The sequence below is a fragment of the Pogona vitticeps genome, chromosome 3 (assembly GCF_051106095.1).
Source record: "Pogona vitticeps strain Pit_001003342236 chromosome 3, PviZW2.1, whole genome shotgun sequence".
NCBI lineage: Eukaryota > Metazoa > Chordata > Lepidosauria > Squamata > Agamidae > Pogona > Pogona vitticeps.
Genome location: NC_135785.1, coordinates 76,106,982 through 76,125,000, shown reverse-complemented (window position 1 = coordinate 76,125,000; position 18,019 = coordinate 76,106,982). Strand labels below are relative to the sequence as shown.

Sequence of the window (18,019 nt, the reverse complement as noted above, 5' to 3'; positions counted from 1 at the left end):
TGGAGCAGACCCGGGGACATTTCTTGTTGGCATCAGCTGCAAAGAGGTCTATTGAGGGTGTGCCCCATCGCCGGCACAGCCGCTGGAATATAACATCGTTCAGAGTCCATTTGTGTGTTCTCGTCGGTAGTCGACTGAGCCGATCTGCCAGGGTGTTGTCGTCGGTGGAAATGTGGACGGTAACAGGGAAGACATGATGGGAATAGCACCACTCCCAGAGGTTGACAGCTAGGTAGAGCAGAGAAGGAGAGTGGGTACCTCCTTGCTTGTTGACATAAAAGAGTGCAGTGGTGTTGTCTGTTGCCAACTGCACTACCTGACCTCGGATGAGGGGAAGAAAGGCATGGAATGCTTTGATGATTGCCAACAATTCTGGGTTGTTTGTGTGAAGTGGCAGTTCTTTATTTGACCAGAGTCCGATGAGGAGGTTGTCGGGGCGAGTCCACCAGTCGAGCTGGGAGGCTAGTTCTGGTGTCACCTGCAGTAGGGTGAAAGGGAGATCTGTTTCGGGATTGAACAGGGAAAGGAACCATGCCTGCAGGGATCTCATTTTGAGTCTGGCGTGTTGGACGACAGCCATCGTCGATGCCATGAGCCCCAGGAGGTGTTGGGCGTGATGCGCCGAAATGGAGTGATGTGTTTGGAAAAGGCAGACAACCTTTTGGATTTTCTTGATCCTGTCTGGAGGCAGAAAAGCTCTTGCACGGAGGGAGTCTATTTCCATGCCTATGAACTTGACTGTCTGCTTTGGAATCAAGTGCAACTTCTCGAGGTTGATCTTGAGGCCAAGACTGTGCAGCGTATGGAGCGTTGTGTCTCGTGCTTTTATGGTGTTGTAGTACGATGTCGCCACTATCAACCAGTCGTCGATGTAGGGATAAATGTTTACTCCCTGTAGCCGGAGGAAGGCATCCACCGGTGCCATGCACTTGGTGAAAGTCCGGGGGGCGGTGGAGAGCCCGAACGGGAGGGCACAGAATTGGAAAGCGGTGCCGCTGAAATGAAACCGGAGGAATTTCTGATGGTCCGGATGAATGGATATGTGGAAATAGGCGTCCTGCAGGTTGATAATTATGAACCAGTCTCCCTGCGAAAGCAAGGGGATAATAGAGTCCAGTGTAAGCATGCGGAACTTGCGGGGAGATATGAAACGGTTGAGGTGAGTGAGATCAAGGATGGGGTGGAGGCCTCCATCGTTTTTAGGAACAGTATTTTGAGTAGAAACCGTTGAGGGAGTCCGAAGTAGGGACTGGAAAAATGGCATGCTTCTGGAGAAGTTTGGTAACCTCATCCTGCAGAGCAGAGGAGTAGGGGGTGTAACGGATAAACCCCAACGGGGTAATTTGGAGAATTCTATGAAGTAGCCAGATGCTATGATGGATAGAACCCATTTATCTGAGGGGATGGATTGCCAACGGTGGAGAAATGGGGCCAGCCTGGTACAGTTCAGTGGGTAAAGAGGAATGTCAGAAAAGGCAGGCATAGGTAGTTGTCAATATTGCTTACCCTTTCGTTGTCCTTTACGAAAGGATTGACGCTGCCGAGGTAAGCTTTGAGGCCGGTATGATGCCATCAGAGGCTGAGGTGCAGGAAAGGACCTGTCAGTTTGGTGAGGACGATATTGTCTATAAGGCTGGAACCGTTAATTCTGGTATTGTTTGGGATGATACTGGCCTGAGCTGTAGAAGGACCGTTGGTAAGAGGTAGAAGGTTGAGCAGAATAGGAGCGTGCGGTTTTGCGCTTCTTACGAAAGTCCTCCATGGTGTCATCGGCTGTGGAATTGAACAGTCCGGCACCATCAAAGGGTAAATCCTCGATTCTGGACTTGGTATCATCAGAGATCATGGAGGATTTGAGCCAGGAATGGCGTCATATAGAGATGGAGGTAACCAAAGTTTTAGAAGTGGCCTCAGCAGAGTGTCACGCCGCAATCCTCTGATATTTGGCAAGAGAAATGGCTTGCGAATGGATGTTGATGAGATCAGATCTCATGAGTTCAGGAGATGAGTCAATAAGAGGAAGGACTTGATTCCAAAGATGACGCTGAAAGGCGCCCATAGTTGCCTGGTAGCTGATACTCCTGAGCAAAAAGGCTTGCAGAGAGTAAATTCGTTTTGCCATTGTGTCAACTTTTCTGCCGTCTTTGTTGGCAAGGGTAGGCTTGGACTTAGTCTGGGTTTGGGCCTGACTGGATTCAATGATAACAGAGTTAGGCACTGGGTGTTTATTAAGGAATTTGGCATCGACACCGTGGGTCCTATAGAGGCCATCGGTGCGGTGAGAAAACTGCATAGTAGAAGGTTTTCCCCAAGTATCCTTAATAAGCTGAAGGATGGACTTGTTAAAGGGGAGACTCAATGGAACGGGACGCTCCTGGTTGATGTCATCAAACACCGGGTCAGCATCCATGGACGAGGGCTGTTCGGTCTCGAGATTCGGGGCTTGTGCCATTTGGAAAGCAAGCGTAGAATAGGAGAAGTCATCTGAGGAGGACGAAGCATCGCTGCCCTTCGTATCTGGGACTGGAGGGGGAAGCTCAGGCTCATGGGAGGACTCATAGTGTTGTGCCTCCGAAGATGCAGGGGAGCCCGGAGATGAAGGGTAGTCTGATGAACCAAAGCCCTCTGTCAGGGGAGCTTGGTGTCGTTGGATCGGCATGCCTTCAAAGGGGAGATGGCATCAGGTCCAGCATTGGTGGTGCGGGACGTAGGGGTACGGCTTCATGAGCTCTGTCTCGCATTCGAGTTAGAGGCATTGGCTTAGATGGGGCCGGAGGGCATACAAGCGGAGCTGAAGCTGTAGGGGCCAAAGTGGTCGCACAGAGGCGATTTGAGTCCAAGAAAGGGATGGCATGGGGATGTTCTGGCGTCATTTGGGGCCGTTTAGTCTGTTCAGGCTGGTACCTTTTGGACAGGATATGCCAGATGAAGGGGTCAAAATAGTATGGTACCATTGGAAAAGGGCAAAAATCACCTTGCGATGGCATGGACCTTGGTAGGGAGAGGTGCTTTCGTTTCTCCTTTCTCTTCCATGGAGGTGAAGGGGGAACCTCCAGATCAGATGCCGAGCTTTCAGCTGCCCGCCCTGAGTCAGGGTCTGAATGGGCTAAGGCTGGCTGGACTGTGGCGCAGCCGCATTGATGCCAATGCTCGGGGTTTGGGGCGGCATCGTGGGGGCACGCGACATCATGGGCTTCATCTCCATCGGAGGCCAAGTCAGGGGCTTCTCTGGATGATTCCTCGAGGATGGGGGAAGGCAGAGAAGGCTGAGGGGGCTCCACCTGGGGAACTCTGTCCTTTCTAGGCCTCTTAGGGACAGGTCTGGGCTTTTTCTTCGAGCTTGCATCGTGCACTCGAGACTTCTGAGAGGAGGGCAACTTGTGCTTACCAGACAATTTTGCTTTCTCAACAGTGTCCTTAGCTGGTAGCACAGAGGTAGAATCAGAGGTAGACTGGCCCACTGGAAGCCTATCGGCTGAAAGGGCAGGAGATCTAGCCACTTCCGAAGACAAAGTAGGAGGATTCATGGCTGTTTGCAAAGGTAAGACCGAAGTCTTTGGAGCCTCTGTTTTAGTGCCGGCTTGGTTAAATTTTTACAAACAAGACACGAATGGGTAGGATGTTCCTCATCCAAACAAAAAAGACACTGGCTATGTCCGTCCAAAAGTGAGATTTTATTCGCACAGGTCGTATAACTTTTAAAAGGAGACGGAAAGGCCATAAGCAAATAACTGGGGGGGGGAGGGGAAAGGGAAGGGAATAAAAAGACAGCGGGATGCCGATTAGGCAAACAAAAGACGCGGAGGATCACTAAGTAGGTAATTTAAAGTAAAGATAAACAAACAAAAGCTCAAAGGAGCCTAGAAAAATAGCCAAGAGCTCAATCTTCCCTGAGAACCGTTCAGCTCGGCGGAAAAAAGGAACTGGGGAAGATGGTGGGTAGGAGCAGCATATATCTTGTGGAGGATCACAGCATAAAATTGTTAGTTTTGGCTCTAAAATCTTCCGAGAGAGTCAGCGCAGGCGCAGACAATACCCAAATGTGTGCATTCACAGAGGCCATGAAAAAGAACAAACCTTTCACATGCTCTTTAGTGACTCCTTCATCCAGTGATTACTTGCAGATGCGAAATGGCCACGAAAGGTCAACTGCTACAAAACAGAGCCTCCTTCATAGAGTACAGTGGTGCCTCGCAAAACGAGTGCACCATTTAATGATGAATCCGCATAGCAATCTATTTTTTGCGATCGCTAATGCGATTGCATTGCGATGTTTTGAATGGGAAAACATCGCATTGCGATGATCGGTAAGCGTTTCGCTTACCGATCTTCGCATTGCGATGTTTTTAGAACAGCTGATCAGCGGTTCCAAAATGGCCGGCAGGTGCCCAAAATGGCCGTCGCAAGCATTTTCGCGCGGTTTCCTCGCTTACTGAGGCGGTGAAAATGGCGGCGCTATGGAGGATCTTCGCTGAATGGTGAGTTTTCGCCCCGCAGGAACGCATTAAACAAAGTTCAGTGCGTTCCTATGGGGTTTTTAGTTCCGTTAGCGATGTTTCCGGATAGCGATGATTAATCCGGAACGGATTAACGTCGCTATGCGAGACACCACTGTACCTAAAGAATAGTACTGTATATTTCAGAGGGACAATGCTATCCAAGGCAAGCCAGGGACTGGATGTTAAAAATTTCAAGCTACAAACAACAGGTTATTTATATGGTTATTTATGAAACTATAATTATATGTATCTATTTTATATTGATTTGGTTTTACTGGTCTTTGACTGTAATAAAGTATTAATTATTGTATTTAATTGCTATTCTGCAATAAGTGAATTGTATGATGACTATAATGTGATGAAATTCAACTTTACTCTTTTTGCAGTTTAACTGTAACTGTTTAACTGTAACCACTGCAGTTTAACTGTAGTTTAACTGAAACCACTCCTCTGTGGTTCCACTGACAACTTACTATGCTAAGCAATGGTGTTTCAGTAATAAAACTCAGTATATAACCGATAATGTCTATGGTGAGATCTTAACTTGAGGGGATTTGTTTCCAAATCATACTATTTGCAACAGGATTTTGGCCAATCAGTTTTGCTAGGTATACCTTGATGTGTGTTTACTCTGGAATGGTGCACAGAACTTCATTTTTGAATATGTATGCAAAACTGTATAACTGAATAGCAGTGTGCAACGATGCTAGAAATAGCATCAGAATCTGAACTGAACCATAACTGAATGGAAGTCTGCATATGTCTTGCACCTCAGTACCCAATGACTGGTCTGCCATAGAGTTTGGGCAGTTACTTTTTAAAATCTGTTAGCTACTTTCCTTCACACGTTCACAAAATTCTGTCAAATTGTCATCACATCTATTATGACAGCATAACAGAGTAAGATGATTTGGGCCACCGTGTCCAAGGCAGATAGAACCAAACTTCTAAAACTAAACAGATCTTTGCATGCAAGTTTCCTGAACATCCAACCACTTGTATTCAATGAAGGAATTTTTTCAAAATACGCACTGGTCATGTCTACCCCTTTAGGTTAAACTAACACTTTAAATCTAAGCTAATGTATGAGGGTAAACTGAGCATACAGATTCCAGAAGTGAAGATCCCACTATGATGTTCTGCAGGGGATAGGCTTGTTGTTGTTCTGAGCTGTCAAGTCGCCACCAATTTATAGCAAGCTTCTGAATGAGTGATCTCCAAAATGTCTTGCCTGATATTTAAATCCAAGCCTCTGGCTTAGAAACTGGAAAACACCACCTTCTTCAGCAGGTTAATTCCTCCAAAACATGTCAAATTGTAATCACACCAGATACTAAATTCTGTTGCAGCCATTTGGGCTCCCAGTAAAACACTACCGATATGTAAAACATGCTGATAGACAGAGATTGTATGCAATGCTCTAACAGTCTAACAGCTTGTCTACAATGCACAGTTATAATGTAACTGCAATGGCCACATCTCAAAAAAAAAAAAAAAAAAAACTGAGGTTTGTAGTGTGACAACCTACTTACAATTCTCTGCTACAGAGCTCTAGTGCACTTCCATGAACTACAGTAATAGTTCAGCTAGACCTATTTAGTAGGGAATGCTAAGCATTTCACCAAACTACAATTCCAGGATTCTACAAGACGTGCTGAAGTGCTGACAAATTGTTATAACTCTGCATGTGATGATCTGGCTGTGGCATCTGTCACCCCACTGATCACCAGGGCTGATCCAGCTGATCTAACTGGCTTGGTGGGTGCCTCCTCCCTCCCTCACCCCCCCATATGCATTCCTCCTGAAGTCTTGAGCTCTGTAGAAGAGGATGACTCTCCCAGATAGAAGCATAGTACACCATTCTTTGTTCAAGGGTGTCTGATAACTCTGCTGCATTCTTAAGTTATCAGATTATTTGATATCCAATACTTAAAGTTGGATAATACCGTATTTGCCAGTGTACAAGATGACTTTTTTGGCCCAAAAAACATGCCTCCAAGTGGGGGGGTCATCTTGTACGCCGGGTGCACTTCATTTGGGCCAGGAAGGAGCCTCCGCTGGGGAGGAAGGCAGGCAGGCAGTTGGTCGGGATGGAGGCAGTCGCTCGCCTGCCGCCCGCCCGCTTCCCCTCTTCCTCCTTCTCTTGCTCCCACCGCCCATCCAGCCTCTTCTCCTCTTCCTTGCCCTCTTGCTGCTTGAGCCAGCCGGCGCATGTGCGCTTGCCCGCCACCCGCCTGCTTCCCCTCTTCCTCCTCCTCCTCCTCCTCCCACTGCCTACCCAGCCTCTTCCCCTTTTCCTCGTCCTCTCGCTGCTTGAGCCAGCTGGCGTGCGTGAGCGCGCTCTTCCCCTCTTCCTCGCCCTCCTCCCCGCTGGCCATGAACTTCCAGGGCAGGCCCAGGCAGAAACCCGGGCAGCTGCTGCCGGCGCCGCAGCAGAGTCATCCACTCTAATATTTTGAGTGGAAATGTTGGGGGGGGTCGTCTTATACGGCCAGTCGCCTTGTACGGCGGCATATACGGTACTTAAATCTCATCCTGAATGAATAGTCAATCCCATGAAAGGAATGTTTCTGCACCACGCCTTGGCTAGAACAGAAAACCTGTACCAAAAGCATAGGGCCATCCTGAAATCCACCAGAAGTAAAGAAAGGAAAGTAGGAATGGTTTTATCTACTTGTCGATGGAAGAACTGTATACTTCCACTAGATTTGACTGGTAACCCCTTCCCTCCTAGAGTGATCCCTTTATGTTACAAACCTATTCCAGAATGCTGAGACACCCTCTGGAGGAATTATTTTGTGCCACAGAGGCTTTGGATCTTGGCCAGTCTGTCTAGCTGAGTAGGCAAAAATGAGGACAAAATGCCATGAAAAATTATTTGTGCTTTAATGCAATATATGGATTCTTAGCTCAAGCACCTAACTTTAAAAATATATAAAAGCAACAAACTTTACTCTCATTCTTTATTTCTTTTACCTTCATACAGTCACTTACTCTTAAACTTTTGAAATTGGGTAATAAATTTTTATATCCATTGAATGAATGTAAAGTTTGGCTAGCAGCTCCATATAAAACAAACGTGTTGCTTCACAATAAACGTTGCTATTCCAAAGTATTTAATATTCATAAGGTACTCTTAATAAGTTGCAAAGTCTCATTAAACTAAATGGCATATTTGCACCATTGATTTCAACGAATTTTTTGCTTAGCAAGAACAATGAATAGTAGCAGCCATAGAAAGAAACTGTAAGAGAAAGAATAATGTGGTTGCTATTGCATCCCATGAGATAAAACATATTGTTCTTTGAGCAGCATGGGCAGCACCATTAGAACACATACTCCCTTAACAATGAAAAACACATTTAGCCAATTGCAATGTTATGCATTATTTGCCCTAGAAATAACTGGAATTATGTTCGTATTTAGAGATAAAGAAATTATTTTAATAGAATTCCCTAAATTATTTCTCAACTGTTTGTTCAGGAAAGCATGAGAGGTTTTGTATCTTGTTGTGACTCTGTGAGAAGTCTTCTGCTTAGGCCTAAGATATCTGTACCGCCTGGTGAACCTCCACATTCGATACTGAAGAGAACTGAGGACAAATCCTGACATTAATCTTACCCTGAACAGATTAAAATGAATGGGACTAGTTAATCACAGCTTGCTTAAGTCTAATTGATTTCAATAGGCTAACTTTAGTACAATAGATTTAGCCTTATCCATGGAATGCCTTCAAAGTGACTTTTTAAAAAGGAAATAATATGGAACTACATTAGACAATATTTAATGTAGTTCCATATTATTGGAAACATTGTATAAAATGGAAACATTGTATAAAATGTTTCATATTTTATGGATATGAAACATTTTATACAATGTGGCTGCAATCCTATTTTCACTAAGTTTGGAGGAAGTCTCATCAACATAGTGACACTTCTCAGCAGACATTCACAAGATTGTACAGTATTCTAAATGTGTTTTCTCTCTTTTAAAAATATTCTCAAGACGATAAGATCAAAAACATATTTGCAACTTAATATATCTAACAATGATGAGAGGTTACACAGTGATGAAGTGAGAAATGCAAAAACACAGAGGTTTTAAAGTGAGGGCAAATATGATTTCCAACAGATTGGACCTAGTGTGAAAGTGGTGAAATTCATATAAAGAAAGGAAGTCTCTTTCATGAATGTCAAGGATAAAATGGATTATTATGAGAAGGTAATCTCTAAGACAAGGTAATAAGGATACAAGTATCAATTCATGATACTTACGATGTGTTCACAAAGCCAAACTGATCAGATCTTGATCATTCGGTACTTGCCACTGAGGAATGCATTTCCCCTGAACTGTTTTGCACAGGCTCTGTATGTTGCTGCTGTCAAATATAACTTTTTAAAAATTGTGTCACCACAACAAACCCTGAAGACTTAAATTCCTTTAAACTATCTCACACATGGACTAACAGCTCATCCATTTCTGAGAAGCTTGAAGACTGAATCCAAGCAGGAATGCAACAGGAGCTGAGAAGCATCTCCTGTTCAGGTTGACTCCCATATCAAGGTGAAAATGTTTCATATTGCCCTAATTGAGATGAGGTAGAAATAGGTCTTGTGTGTACATTTAAATATGCTGGCCAAACAAACATGGCCACCAAGTATAGATGCTTATATGCAAATATCAGAAGCCTTCCAAAGAAAATGATGGAGTCCTTAGTTTTAAAGAAAAACAAAACTATGCTTTAACTTTAGTGGTAAAGATTTAAAATTTTTACCCTCTGCTGAATGAACTTATAAAAGATGGTGCTCATCTTTTTTTAAAAAAAAATCTGGGCATTTTTTTGGTGGAACTATGCAGAGGCTTTTCTTGTATTGTGTAAACAACACAAGGAGTATTTTTGCACAAACCTCATCTTTTTTGTGTTTTGTTTCATTTTTCCCTAATGCTTTGATGATGCAACAAAGTGCCAGTCTTTTTGTTACAGAAGTCAAAATCCTGCAGTGATTGGCCATTTTCTCACCCTTCCTAGTTCAATACACCCTGTATGTATGTATGTATGTATGTATGTATGTATGTATGTATGTATGTATGTATGTATGTATGTATGTATGTATGTATGTATGTATGTATGTATGTATGTATGTATGTATGTATGCATGCATGTATGTATGTATGCATGCATGCATGCATGCATGCATGCATGCATGCATGTATTCATTCATTCATTTTGGCTGGGGAACAAGGAATGTCTTTTGTTATTTATAATTACAGTTCCTCTGTAGGATAAATTGGGTCAGGAGGAGAGAAAACTGCTTCTTGACGTCTGAGACTATCAAGATCAAACATATTGAGGATCTCAATGAGGAAGAAAGCAAGCAAATTCATTTGGAAGAGGAAGTGGTTGCTTACAGAGGAGGTGCTGTTCCTTTTACAACTCCAATACAAGGAGTTTAATGCAACACTCCAGGATATCTTCCTCAATTACAGCAATACTAATTTCATGTGAAGGGTTATCTGTGTCACACATAACATCCCAAACAAATTCTTTTGTTTTGTTGTTGTTGTTTAGTCGTTAAGTCATGTCCAACTCTTCGTGACCCTATGGACCAGAGCACGCCAGGCCCTCCTGTCTTTCACTGCCTCCCAGAGTTTGGTCAAATTCATGTTGGTAGCTTCAATGACACTGTCCAACCATCTTGTCCTCTGTCGTCCCCGTCTCCTCTTGCCTTCACACTTTCCCAACATCAGGGACTTTTCCACGGAGTCTTCTCTTCTCATCAGATGGCCAAAGTTTTGGAGCCTCAGCTTCAGGATCTGTCCTTCCAGTGAGCACCCAGGGTTGATTTCCTTCAGAATAGATAGGTTTGTTCTCCTTGCAGTCCAGGGGACTCTCAAGAGTTTCCTCCAGCACCACAATTCAAAAGCATCAATCATTTGGCAGTCAGCCTTCTTTATGGTCTAGCTCTCACTTCCGTACATCAGTACTGGAAAAAACCATAGCTTTGACTATGTGGACTTTTGTCGGCAAGGTGATGTATCTGCTTTTTATGTGTATGTGTGTACACATCTTATTTTTAAATTTGCCTTCATTAATTTCATTTTATTATATATTATAAGTGTGCTGCTTACATTAAGAGGTTCTTTAATTCCTCCACCCTTTCTGCCATCAGAGTGGTATCATCTGCAAATCTGAAGTTGTTGATATTTTTTTCCGGCGATCTTAATTTCGGCTTGGGATTCATCCAGTCCTGCCTTTCGCATGACGTATTTTGCATATAAGTTAAATACGCAGGGAGACAATATACCACCTTGTGGTATTCCTTTCCCAATTTTGAACCATTCAGTTCTTCCATATCCAGTTCTAACTGTTGCTTCCTGTCCCACATATAGATTTCTCAGGAGACAGATAAGGTGTTCAGGCACTCCCATTTCTTTAAGAACTTGCCATAGTTTGTTGTGGTCCACACAAAGGCTTTTGCATAGTCAATGAAACAGAAGTAGATGTTTTTCTGGAACTCATTGGCTTTCTCCATAATCCAGCGCATATTAGCAATTTGATCTCTAGTTCCTCTGCCCCTTCAAAATCCAGCTTGTACTTCTGGGAGTTCTCGGTCCACATACTGCTGAAGCCTATCTTGGAGGATTTTGAGCATAACCTTGTTAGCGTGTGAAATGAGTGCAATTGTACAGTAGTTGGAGCATTCTTTGGCACTGCCCTTCTTTGGTATTGGGATGTAGACTGATCTTTTCCAATCCTCTGCCCACTGCTGCCTTTTTCAAACTCGCTGGCATATTGAGTGTAGCACCTTAACATCGTCATCTTTTAAGATTTTAAATAGTTCCACTGGAATGCCATCACCTCCACTGGCCTTGTTGTTAGCCATAATTTCTAAGGCCCACTTGACTTCACTCTCCAGGATGTCTGGCTCAAGGTCAGCAGCCACACTATCTTCCAGATCTTTCTGGTATAATTCTTCTGTGTTTTCTTGCCACTTCTTCTTGATGTCTTCTGCTTCTGTCCTCTATCATGTCCATCTTTGCACAAAAGGTTCCTTTAATATCTCCAATTTTCTTGAACAGATCTCTGGTTTTTTTCCTTTCTGTTATTTCCCTCTATTTCTTTTCACTGTTCATTTAAGAAGGCCCTCTTGTCTCTCCTTGCTATTCTTTGGAAGTCTGCATTCAATTTTCTGTAACTTTCCCTATCTCCCTTGCATTTTGTTTCCCTTCTCTTCTCTGCTATTTGTAAGGCCTCGTTGGGCAGCCACTTTCCTTTCTTGCATTTCCTTTTCTTTGGGATGGTTTTTGTTGCTGCCTCCTGTACAACGTTACGAGCCTCCATCCATAGTTCTTCAGGCACTCTGTCCACCAAATCTAGTTCCTTAAATCTTTTCTTCACTTCCACTCTGTATTCATAAGGGATTTGGCAAAGATACTGGAGTGGGTTGCCAGTTCCTGCTCCAGGTGGATTGCGTTTAGTCAGAAATCTCCACTATGACCTGTCTGTCTTGGGTGTCCCTGCACGGCATAGCCCATAGCTTCTCTGAATTATTCAAGCCCCTTCACCACGACAAGGCAGCAATCCATGAAGGGGCCTTTCTTTAGTTTTAGGAGCACAGAAAAAGAGAATGAGATCTAATTTACAGTACTAGAATGACCAATGTATTTAGAACTACTGCTAACAGTACATAATTATTTGGACTATTTGTATTAACTTACAAAATAATTAATTATTTTTCTTTGATGCCAATAAATTGTTTACATAAATGTTCATCCTACCAGACCACCAATATAGGTAACTGTTTTGTGTTACAGAAAAAAAGAGTGACAATCTTATATGTAATAAACAGAAGATTCTGAGCTCATGTTAAAAATAAAAACAGTTTCTAATGTCTTTCTATTTCCTATTTACAATAACTCACTAGAAACAAGGAAGCCACCTAACCCCTTAAAGAGATGAGCAGCTTTCACTCTTCACACTTGCATCAGCTAAAAACTGCCCTCCTTCAACTCAGCTGTATAATTAAACTAAATCCCTAAAACAATTATGAAGGAGAGTTACTAAAGAAGATAAAGCATATGTCATATCTGCCTCCCTTTTACTTGAAACCTTGTTCACAGTCAGGAGCAACTTTCGCTTTTCTGTAAAAGAAAATACACTTTAAATGGCACTAATTAAGAATTGTGAATGCCATTTTGTTCCCCTCTGGTTTTTCTGAACATAGGCATTGTTAATGAACATTCCAACCTAATTGGTAAAATGGTGTGTGTGCGGTTCAATCAATATGTTAAATGTATTCTTTAAAAGACCTTTTATTTTTCTGAGCCAGAAATCTTTACGAACTTTTACAAGTTTTCATTATTGGGTAACAGAAATAAATGCATTGCTCTGTCTTTCTAAAGATAGGTTGTTAATTGGAAAGCATAACTTTCAGTGTTCATTTAATTAGCTTAGAAACTAGATGATAATAAGACAAATAATCAATTGTAGAATATTTCTTCAATTGTAAAAAATCTGATTCATTCAAGAGATTGGGCTTATCCAATTTGTTTCATGGCACACATTCAGAGAGATATCATCTTATAAAATGCAATTTGAAATTACTCTGATAAAAATAAGTCAAGAATGGAATACGTGAAAAAGAATTATAAACACTTATCCGAAAGTTGTTGTGATCTAATAAAGAGACAGCATAAAATATAGACAAGAACATAGCTTTAGCGTTTGCAACTACAAATGTGAGCATATCAGCTAGAATGATACTTACTTACAGTTTTGTTATTATCCACAAACCACAGCTTAGTTTAATAAATAAAAATAGATAATAGTGATATCTTGTCAACTGACTTACAGGCAAATGGGTTTTGCCATTATGGGATTTCCACGGGCATTGCTATCCAATTTTAATCAATGGCTAAAATCCTGTTGTGCAGTTAACACCAATGGCGTAATTTTCAGACATAAATTGCATCTGAAATCTGTATAGGCATTATCTGTTGTACACCAAGTTGCATGACTCAGTATGCAATAGTTAATGTCTATGGAGATTTCTTAACTTACAGCAATTTGCTAGAGGTTATGCTGCTTATGTAACTATGCAGCAGGATTTCAGCCAATTTTATTTTTTAAAGCAATGTTCAACATACATCAATCTCCTTTAGAATTTTCTGTATGTTCCAAATACTGGAACATCCACATTCAGTTCAAGTCAGTTAAATCTATGCCATTTTGACATTGTCATATCTAGAAAGAGGTGTAAAATTAGGATACCAGTTGATTATGGTGGCATTTCAGCAAGTGTAAATTCCAAAGATCTGTACATTCCTAGTACTGTATGTTCTTGATTTTGTTTACAAAAAATAATGTGAGGAAAATGCTCCCTCTCCTACTAACCACTAATGATAAACCAGAAATGAACGGAAGAGCTTCACAGAGAATCATTTCCCAAGGTAATAAATATTCATGTTTTTCCCCTCCTCATCCCCTCCCTGCAAAAAACACAACTTTTCACTTCTGAAGAGGTAAGCCCTGGCAGATACAATGATTTGGTGGATTAAATTCTGTACTCCTGCTGCCAATAAAGGAGGAAGTAGTAAACAATAATGTTCCCATAGTATATTGGTCAGAAGATATACAAACTCATAGAAGACACTCTTGTAATTGGAAGAAAGTCATGAATAACTTCAAAATACAACTTTGGTACCCAAGCAAGAAAAATTGCAAACATATCCAACAAAAAATTTACACATGATGAATGCAAAATACCACTGGGAACAATATTACTGTGTTTGCTAACAGACTTATATAATAAAAAGCAATAGAGACAGGATTTAGGCAAAATATTCAGCAATCCTACTAGATGAACAAGATCGCAAGTCAATAACTTTGAAGAAAATATAGTATCTCTACAACAAGTATGGTGCATCTTATGGCAAAAATCTTATGCTATTAGCCATTTGATCTGCCTAGTATAATACAATGAACTGAATGCTGACATCATAGATTCAGGATCTCCTCAGCCACATTCACATAGTGAGGTTGCAAAACTCCCTGCCACTCAGCCTAATCTGGTTCTACTCTGTCTATAATGACAATCAGCTACTTTTTGTGGAACCCTTTCCTTTCCCTAGAGGAGACTGTGAGTGTGACAAACTCTGATGTGCAACACTAATATGGTCCCAAAAGGATTAAAACTCAGCTGTTGTGTCTGGTTGCTTTTGCTCGTCTATCACTGGTGAGAAAGCTGGAGCTCTTCTTAATGAAAGGAGATCAGGCCATTGTCAGATGCGCTTTGGTCACTTTCAGCTTAGACTACTGTAATGTACTCTCCGTGGGTCTCCTTTTGAGAATTAGAAGCCTCAACTGATGCAGTATGTTGCTGCTGCCATGGTGGTGGCACAGTTGATAATTGGGCATTGAAAGTACTGCTGCAGTATTCTAGTAAGGCTGGTTTCCCTTTTGTTTCCAAACAATTCAAAATACCGTATTTTTTGCTCCATAATATGCACCTGACCTTAAGACGCACCTAATTTTTAGAGGAGGAACACAGGAAAAATATATTCTGAACCAAACAGTGTAATACAATATTTAATATAACAGAGTAACATTTGAACCATGTAAAGTGAACAGCAGTCAACAGTGGCATTAATATAGACCATTATCAGCCAGTGATAAGACCTATACCACGCTACCTATATTTTACATTTCCTTTCATCCACCTCCTCCCCATGCTTATAGAAATGTCTCAATGACAGATGAGATTGTTGTGCAACTCTGCCCAGCTACAACTCAAGCCTATATTAAGTTAGAAATGGCTTGTCTGATTTGGCACTGCATTGAGAGGTCCCTTTTAGTTGTGTGGAGGATAAATAGTGGAATTAAACTATTTAACAGCTGGTTTTCCTTATTTACTTTAGGTTATGCAAAAGAACAGCAACACAAAGCTTAACCTGATCCCATTCACCAACAGTAGCACATGCTCAGCATAAGACCAACTCTCAATTTTCTGACATAATTGACCGTTTATAGCCTGCAAGGCACAACAGGTTAGGCCACACAAAGCCATGAACAATGTTCTTGATGAGCCAAAAAAACTGAATACAAACTATAGTAGCTGAAATCAGGAAGCAGGTACTGTAATCCAGTTAGAAGTCACGAGGCACAGTTAGTTTATTTGCAACACCCTTTGGAAATACATTCTCTATTAGATGCCCAGACCTAGTTGAAAAGTTTGCAAGTTGAATCCAAATTTCCCATAGAAATGCATTGAAAATTAATTAATGCATTTTTATGGGGGGGAAAAGGTCAGAAACTTTAAACAAACTTAAAAGAAAGTCACTTACCAGGTACTGTAGACTGAGCCTTGCTCTTCACAGTGCCTTGGTAGACCCCAGAACAGCCAAAAAAGAGCCCCAAACAGCTAAAAGGCAGCAGGCAGCCGGCAGCCGGCAGGCATTTTGTGCTTTTCTCCGCTCCTGCTCCTTTCCCCTCTCTTCTTCCCACCTAACAACTGATCGGCGCTGGTCTGAACACTTCCTAGGCAGCTTTTAAAGCAAGTATGCACGTTTCTACACACAGGTTTGAGCACCTTTTCACCCAAGCACTAACCCCAAACAAACAGCTTTAAAACTAAATTTTACATTTTAAAATGACAATACAGTGGGGTCTTGACTTAAGAACGGCTTGAGTTAAGAACATTTTGACTTAAGAACCACTCTCATAGGAAAATATTGACTTGACTTACATACTTAGATTTGAGTTAAGAACTGAAAAAAACCACGTGGGAGGCAGGGAAAGTGCAAAATTTGAACTTTCAGTTAACTGTTGGCCAGTGAAAAGGGTGCCTGTCTGCTTCCTCACTCCTCCCAGTGTTTAGAGAGTGGATTGGGAGACAGTCTTCAGACTGCCTGGTACTAGACTGCCTGGACTGTATTTTCCCTGCCTTCCCTGAACCATTCTTGACCTAAGAAAAAAAGAAACAAAATATCCCCCTCTAGTGGTCGAAGGCAGAATAGCAGCTTCCAATTAGTTTCTATGGACGGAAAAGAGCAGATACGGATCAAATGGTTTTCAATGCATTCCTATGGGAAATGCAGATTTGACCTGAGAACTTTTTGACATGAGAACTGCCTTCCAATACGGATTAAGTTCTCAAGTCAAGACCCCACTGTACCAGGCAGTCCCAGGTCTCTCTCCCAGCTCAGTAACTGCTTGGACTAGCAAGGAAGCAGACAAGCAGCCTCTTCACTAACTGAAAGTTTTGAATTTCCCCGCTTTCCCTGCCTTCCCCGCATATTAGGTATGCTAATATCTGTGCACTGGAAGATTGTGGGAGGAACATCCAGCCTCTGATGGGGGTCCTGTGGGGCACCCCAAAACACTGAGTAGCTCTCCTAGCCTCTTTGGGGACTGGGGCTGTGCAGCCCTGTTCTGATCAGGAGGTGCAGCCGGGGAGTCACCGTGCCTTTGGGGGACAGGGAACAGAAAGGGGAAGGAGATTCAGAGGCCATTCCAACTCATACCTGTCAGGGGAGATACTATGATCATCGAAGTGGTTTTCCCAGGGTGAGGCTCATCTATTGCACTTTGGATGTGCTGACCCCTGTGATTTCCCCAAATATGGGGAAATCAACTGCCTAAGTGGGGGATTGTGTTTGTGGTTTCCCCTGGTTTTTCTAGAATTACTCTTTCCTGTTTTGTCCTTGGCTGTTTTTACTGCCTGCTGCCATAGGTCTGTTGGCCTTGCTGGTTTTCCAGGTGGGCTCCAGGAAGCAGATCCTAGAAAGCCAGCTGTGCAGAATGGTGAGGTCCAAATAGCAAGCAGTCTCTGGTGCTAGTTCAGAGGCCTCCCAGCATGGCAGTGGGGGGCTTCTGGGTGGTGGTGGTTGAACCCCTTTTTTACTGTATTTGTTCCATACGACGCACATACTTTCTCCCCCCTATTTGGGGGGAAGTGTGTCTTATGGAGCAAAAAATACAGTAATAGGAATGATTCTTAAAAATCCATGCTTCCTGCTCGTATTTGCTAAGATTTTTGTAGGAGGCACTGAAACACATCTCACCTTTATTAGAAGTTAGCTGGTGATTGTACAGGGCAGTGGTTTCTCTAGAATGTCACCCAGGCTTTGAAATACCATTCCTTATGTAATGTATTCCCTCATCCTGTTTTTCAACAGACAGTGAAGACTTCTGGGCATTTTGATAATTACTGCAGATTAGTGCTTTGCTGTATTAACTTCTCTGTACTTGGAACATGTTATTGTTGACAAGTCTGAAATACAATTATTAAAATTTAGAGGGAGGGGTTAATTGTCACTTACAGAGTCAGAAAAATGATAAGAGAACTCATCTTTCCATCTTTCACTGTTACAGTTGCCATTTCCATTTTTTAAAAAGGATGTCTAGTGGAGAAATTCCTAGGAAGGATCACACTGAGAATGAAATTGTTATTTTCAACTAATACACCGAATTACAGTAATTGCATGAATGTAAGTGCTGACTTAATAAATCTGACATTCCT

General features: G+C 42.1%; 1 protein-coding gene and 1 pseudogene across 5 annotated transcripts in view; one reads left to right on the top strand and one right to left on the bottom strand.

Annotated features, from left to right (window-relative positions):
* Positions 1-18,019, bottom strand: part of MGMT (O-6-methylguanine-DNA methyltransferase) — a 257,333-nt gene that overhangs the window by 111,587 nt on the left and 127,727 nt on the right. The window lies entirely within an intron of this gene.
* On the top strand, positions 17,014-17,168 carry LOC140706118 (U1 spliceosomal RNA; annotated as a pseudogene).